Below are 7,379 nucleotides of genomic sequence, written 5' to 3' on the forward strand. Positions count from 1 at the left end.
ATAGAATAATATATATTGAACAGTAAAGTGTTCACTTAATAGAATAATATATATTGAACAGTAAAGTGTTCACTTAATAGAATAATATATACGGAACAGTAAAGTGTTCACACAGAAAGTTAATAAATACTGAACAGTAAAATGTTCACACCACCAGTAACATGTCGAGAGGAGTAAAGTGTTCACAAAATAGAATAATATATCATTGAACAGTAAAGTGTTCACTCAATAGAATAATATATATTGAACAGTAACGTGTTCACACATTGGATAAATACATACGGAACAGTAAAGTGTTCACACAGTAGATTAATATATACGGAACAGTAAAGTGTTCACACAGAATGTTAATAAATACTGAACAGTAAAATGTTCACACCACCAGTAACATGTCGATAGGAGTAAAGTGTTCACAACCTTGGGTTTTCCTTTTTCTACATCTATAATGTTCGATCGTGAACTTAAATGTAAGGAAGGAATAAGTATAATCTTGATACCAAAGCCTTTTACGATTTTTTTGGGGGGGATAACAGAGAACCCATTGTTCTAATAACTATTAAAGGAAAACAATGCAGAAATATTAACATTGTTGTCGAGTTACGGGACTAACAGGAATTCATGTTAACAAAGAAAGACAAGCAGATAGAATACTGGAAAAGAGGGTTTAGTGAATAAACATGTCGCCGATTTTGTTATACTAATTAGAATTACAATTAATTAAAGATGCACACTTTATTAGTGTCCCCCCCCCCCACACTTCTCGTTGGACGTATCGAGACTCCTTGTTGGCTCTGCTCGTGTTGTGCTGTCCCCTCCCATGTTCATCTTGTTACAAGTTACTGCTTTAATCTAATTTCCAAGTTAAGAATCTTTTAGAGACTATGAATTAGTAGTGTTTAACTAATGATATCAACGTGTCTTACTGAGCAGGGAGCGTCTGTGTTTAGGAACACGAACACACTCTGGGGAGAATCCCCATTTGTTTACCCATTATCTTTGTTTAGGAACACGAACATACTCTGCAGAGAATCCCTATTTGTTTATCCATTATCTGTGTTTAGGAACACGAACACACTCTGGGGAGAATCCCTATTTATCTACTCATTATCTGTGTTTAGGAACACGAACACACTCTGAGGAGAATACTTATTTGTTTATCCATTATCTGTGTTTAGAAACACGAACACACTCTGGGGAAAATCTCTATTTGTCTACTCATTATCTTTGTTTAGGAACACGAACACACTCTGCAGAGAATCCCTATTTGTTTATCCATTATCTGTGTTTAGAAACACGAACACACTCTGGGGAGAATCCCTATATGTTTACCAGAGTAAATTTAAATACGTGTAACTAATTCAACAGTGTTAGGCCTTCATCTTCAACCGCATAAAGTACAGATATCAAAAACAGTCTGATAGGATGTGCCTATAAGTAACAGAAAATAACGTAATCTACATAAACATTTCACGTAAGATCCACATTCAATACAAATGGTGTGACTTTCGGTCACCTAACACACTCCAATTTCGGTCACCGAACACACTCCACTCTAACATCGTGATCCTTTTCAGAACATTCACTGTCTTCAGTTATACTCCAGAATCTCCTTCGTACAACCAACAAATACATTGGTAGTACATAGAGGAAAGTACACGATAAAAATGTAAAAGAAACGAGAAACTTCAAGAGAAGAAAGAGTGAGCCTGTAGAAAAGACGGCCTCTGGTTATTCTCCCCTATCACCAGGATTCAATAGTATACTATGTTTCATACATTCAACTTTGAAAGAAGGAGCGAGATTGGAGTGCAGCAGAGGGTTCTTGTGAACTTTAAACTAGGAAATCAGATTACATCTTTTCTTATTCTCTTCTCCTAAACTTACACGTCTGTTCTTAAAAGTAGTGATTACAGTGGTTAACAAGATTTTAAAAATTAGTTATTAAGTTGTTTTTTTCGTTTGTTATAACACTCCTACAATTTTTTGTACTTATTTAAAATTTTTCACTGTGCAGTTTATATCCCACTACAAGGTGCTCTTTATATCCCCCTACAAGGTGCTGTTTATATCCCACTACAAGGTGCTGTTTATATCCCACTACAAGGTGCTGTTTATATCCCATTTTACGGTGCTGTGTGTTGAAGCTTATATCCCATTTATGCAGGTCTACAGATAACACCTTGAAACAGAGGGACGAATTGAAACAATTATGCAGGTCTACAGATAACACCTTGAAACATAGGGACGAATTGAAACAATTATGCAGGTCTACAGATAACACCTTGAAACAGAGGGACAAATTGAAACAATTATGCAGGTCTACAGATAACACCTTGAAAGAGCAGGATGAACTGGAAAGACTGTATTTGTCGACTTGTACTATTATAAATGTTTTTATAAGAGAAGTATTTAATTTGTCTTCTTCTTGCTTCGTTTAAAGTAACGAGTTTCCTCTGTTTATTTTTTAGGAGCTAATTTAGTAAACTGCTTTTATCTCGGATTTTTCCAGAATCTCCCACTAGACTTCTTTATCTTACTTCGTATTCTACCTCATGGTTTATACTCTCTAACTGCCTTTACTGAAAGCGCAACATCACGCGCTGCTTACTAATGAGGGTATTAAACAAAAGAAACGTTAACCTATCCGTGGAGTAGAAGCCAGTTACATTATTTTAACTTGGTGTTCCTTAGGATATGTGGATGCTTAAGAACCGCTAGAATGAAACAAGATCAAAACAGTTTCACTGACGGTTCTTTAAAATGTGCTGTAAAAATCATATTTGACGGTTACATGATTTTAGCTTCATGTTCTTTCGAATGAATGGAGGCTGGTGAGTCAGAAGGAAATTTAGAGACTTATAACGTTAAAATCCAGAGTTCGGTTCTTCGCGGTGGAAAGACCAAAGATAGCCTATTGTGTTGCTTTGCGCTAAAACAAACAAACAAACTCTAAGATAAACTATAGTAATTAAATGTCCGCCATTTATGTATTTTACATTTCAACTAATGATTACGACGAACATGAGTATCATATGGAGTGAATTTCAGAGGCTTGACTTGTATATCCGGAAAGATATACCTAAACGCACTAGCCAAGCCTATTCGCAAATAATAATAATACCTATTGAAAAATACAGGTGAACGTAAAAAACAACAACAGAATAGATGCACAACTCCAACTTTAACCACCAAAGAAAATATCCGGAATCGCTAAAAAAAATTGCAAAGGTTTAAGCCTATAAGACAGGTTCTAAACTGGTTCCATATCGCACGTTGAACTTAGAGGACGCTCAAAAATAAAAGCAAAAAATATAAAAAAATCAATTATGCCCTTGTGGTAATTTTATTTGTTTTTTATTACGCCATCTAATGTCAAACAGATTCGAGAGTGCACGGGTAATGTTTTTTACGAGTTACTTATCAGTTGGGACAAGCCAGTGCAAACAGGTGATGACGGTTGCCTTCAGTTAACGACTGATTAGAATTGTTTTTCTCTCGTTCTGGTAGTTTCAAAATGTGTAATTTTTCCTCAAATGTCCTTAGGGAATAATTACACTTTCTGGTTCTTTTACTTCTTGTGTTCTCTCTTTCTTTTCCTCAAAATATTGCTTTCACTCCACATGCAAGTCAACTTAAACAACCGCCTACGTCAGGAAAGACCATAGTATAGATAAACAAATCTATGGTTTAATAAAAACACGGTATAGAATCAGTTAGTTGTGGTAAATTGGACAGATCTTACGTTTAAGTAAAAAAAAAGAAAAAATTTGTTTGTTTGTGTAGAATTTTCGTGCAAAGCTAAATAGGACTATTTCGCGCACTGTCGTCCCCAATTTTAAACGACTGTGCGCAGAATAGCATTATTTAGCTTTGCATGAAAATTCTAAGCAAATAAATTCATTACATGTGTCTCAACTGGAGAAAAAATAACAGTAAGAAAAAAGAAGTTTTCTCTATACTAAGTTTATATCCCATTACAAGGTGCTGTTTATATCCCATTTTACGGTGCTGTGTGTTGAAGTTTATATCCCACTACAAGGTGCTGTTTATATCCCATTTTACGGTGCTGTGTGTTGAAGTTGTTTCAATTCGTCCCTATGTTTCAAGGTGTTATCTGTAGACCTGTATAATTGTTTCAATTTGTCCCTCTGTTTCAAGGTGTTATCTGTAGACCTGCATAATTGTTTCAATTTGTCCCTCTGTTTCAAGGTGTTATGCCACAACATTGACTTAGTAATCCTTTTTATATATTTCCATTTTAAGAAATGAAGATTTTTTTATTAACAAATGTTTCTCTCCTGTCAATCTTCATCGACTCCCCCTAGTAGATCTTTGATATTCCTTCAATTTATCTGTGGTAATTAAGACGTTAAGAAAACTACCCCACCCTCTTAGTGGCCAAACGATAGATATTTCATCTACAGTTTTAAGTTCTAAAACAAAATATAGTCTTTGCTTTTCGAAAATATATTTTATTAGTGATTAATAGAAAGCTGGAAGTCATTTGATCTTCTGAAACATAACTTGTATCACTTTATCTAGTGGTTATTCGTGACAGATAAATGTTTTGTAAACGTAGTCAGTTAATTTTTAGGTAACTATACATCGTTTACTTTATATAATTCTTTCATGAAATTTTTACCAATCTTTTTAAAGCCGATATAAATGACCAACTTGAAAACTATGTATAAATCATTGTCGATTAAAATAATTTAAGATTTGGCTGCGCCTTACAATTTAAAACCGTGTGTGCGTTATAAGAGTGATTGGTAAACCCCACTATTCGATTAGAATAACTTATCCTTCAATTCATCAGTTCAAAATTAGGACTAGTGCAAATGCCCCCTGTGTAGCTTTGCGCGAATATACCAAACAAATTATATTATGTTGAGGATATATATGCCAGGGTATAAAGCTAAAAAATGAAAAGGCAGATTGAAACGACGATGAATCACGTAAAATTAGGACAGACAGATAGAGATAAAACTTTATTCGTTTTCTATTAAGGATATAAAACCAGACACAACGAAACTTTTAAAGCAACACTTCAAACGACCTCTGTAACTTGTTAAAAAACAAACGTTTTACTCAAATCATGAGTACCAAAATCATTAACACTTTTTTAGCTCTTAAATTCTTTTTCTTCTGTTGTTGACGCCAGTATCTGTCGCCCATGAATGAAATACACATTCAATGCGACACACTCTGCAGTAAATAAAGAGGGCGGCAGTATTGACTACTGAACGTCCCCGCATTAATAACGCTATAGAGCACTTTCACAGTCAACTGAAAACTTTCTTGGATGAAATTCTGTCAATTTCTACATGTTTCTCCGTGACACTTCCTTACCAGACATGTTACACATGACGTTATACTGTTAGTGTTTGTCCACTTCTAAACATGTTACTTGTGAGGGTATATTTTGTTGAAGTTTTAAACTTTTATGTTAAATGTATTTTCACGTAAACAAGAAAAGAGATGAAATATTAATTACGTTGGTTATCAAGAGCTTAAAGGTTCATTTAGTGGAGCGGTTGTTTGTGTAACAATATCTAAAGCATGTTTAAATAAGTATCAGCAGACGAAATATTTTGATTTACAGCTGGCTCAGTTCGAATTTAACCTACAAAGATTAATGTAGCTTTACGTTTACACGCAATTACCTAATTAGTCTTAAACAGATCTAAATGATAGATGTACCTGAGTGTTCATACAGTAGCCTCTTTCTGCTCGTCATTATCGTCCTATAACAATAGATTAAGTTGATATACTGCTGATTGTTATTGCATATTTTCCCAGTATGTATTTTAAGAGCGTTATAATTTCGTGTTCTGATGTGACTTTTTTTTCTCACGCTATTACTAAACAACTTATGTATTTCTATTACTCTATAGTTCCCATCTCTGCCGCTAGGGTTGTCTTACATCGTACTTTCATAAAGACTAATGGAACACACCCAAGATATAGGTTTAACTTGAATTTATTCTGTATAACTTATGTTAATAATAAAGCCTGATAATGCTTATATTATTTTTAATGTGAACGTAAAAACACGTACTTCATGCTGGAACTACAATAGAACACAGTTGATCTCCTTCTGTAGTAACAGTTTGATTCTAAGGGAACCGAACTGACAAATTTTGTGAAACCTTATAAAGACTTGTAAGTCATGAAACCGGTTAAATTATATGAGAATACAGATGTATATAAACACTTTAAATAAAAACAATTCAAATAAATGTGTACGGCCCAGAATATATTTTTTTATTAATAACAAAATACGTATACTCAAAATCAGGAATATTTCTTTGAAAACAGACACTGATCGCCTTACGTACCGGTCACAATGAGAAATTTTGTGACTTTGACTGTTACAACCCTCATTTTAAAAAACTGACCCAAAATTGGTAGAAATCACTCATTTTCTAGATAACAGTAAATTACAACATTGACATTATTTTTATTTCAATTTTTCGTGCAACTCAGGAACCTTGTAAACATCCCTATTACCTGGGCATTTAATCCTATTGGGTTTTCTTTACCCGGGCATGTTATCCGGTCTCATTAGACAGGATTTCTTCATTGAGAGATGCTATCTGGTATCATTAGACCGTTAGAAGTTCCTTTATTGAACATGTTATTTGGGCTTATTACACCGTTACAGGTTTCTTCATTAGGCATGTTATTTGGGCTTATTACACCGTTAGAGATCTCTTTATTAGGCATATGATTTAGGCTTATTACACCGTTAGAGATCTCTTTATTAGGCATATTAATTAGGCTTATTAGACCGTTAAGGTTTTGTTGAGATAGGAGGTCGAACTTGGAACCATTATGGAGGTCTACAGATAATTCGTTGAAAGAGAAAAACGTACTTAAAACGATTATACAGGTCTACATATAATCCCTTGAAATAGGAGGATGAATTGAAACATTTATGCAGGTCTACGGTTGATACATAAATATTGGTACTACTTATCTGTAAAGATGACTAATAGTAGTAACCACAGTTAATATTGATACATAAATATTGGTACTACTTATCTGTAAAGATGACTAATAGTGGTAACCACAGTTAATATTGATACATAAATATTGGTATTAATTATCTGTAAGGATGACTAATAGTAGTAACCAGAGTTAATACTGATACATAAATATTGGTAATACTTATCTGTAAAGATGACTAATAGTAATAACCACAGTTAATACTGATACATAAATATTGGTACTACTTATCTGTAAAGATGACTAATAGTGGTAACCACAGTTAATATTGAGACATAAATATTGGTAATAATTATCTGTAAAGATGACTGATAGTAGTAACCACAGTTAATACTGATACATAAATATTGGTAATAATTATCTGTAAAGAT

At 33.7% G+C, this 7,379-nt stretch overlaps 1 protein-coding gene across 1 annotated transcript in view; it reads left to right on the forward strand.

Moving 5' to 3' along the window:
- Positions 1–7,379, forward strand: part of LOC106461926 — a 58,215-nt gene that overhangs the window by 5,236 nt on the left and 45,600 nt on the right. The gene's annotated exons all lie outside the window — the stretch shown is intronic.

The sequence above is a fragment of the Limulus polyphemus genome, unplaced genomic scaffold, assembly GCF_000517525.1.
Source record: "Limulus polyphemus unplaced genomic scaffold, Limulus_polyphemus-2.1.2 Scaffold1059, whole genome shotgun sequence".
Lineage (NCBI taxonomy): Eukaryota > Metazoa > Arthropoda > Merostomata > Xiphosura > Limulidae > Limulus > Limulus polyphemus.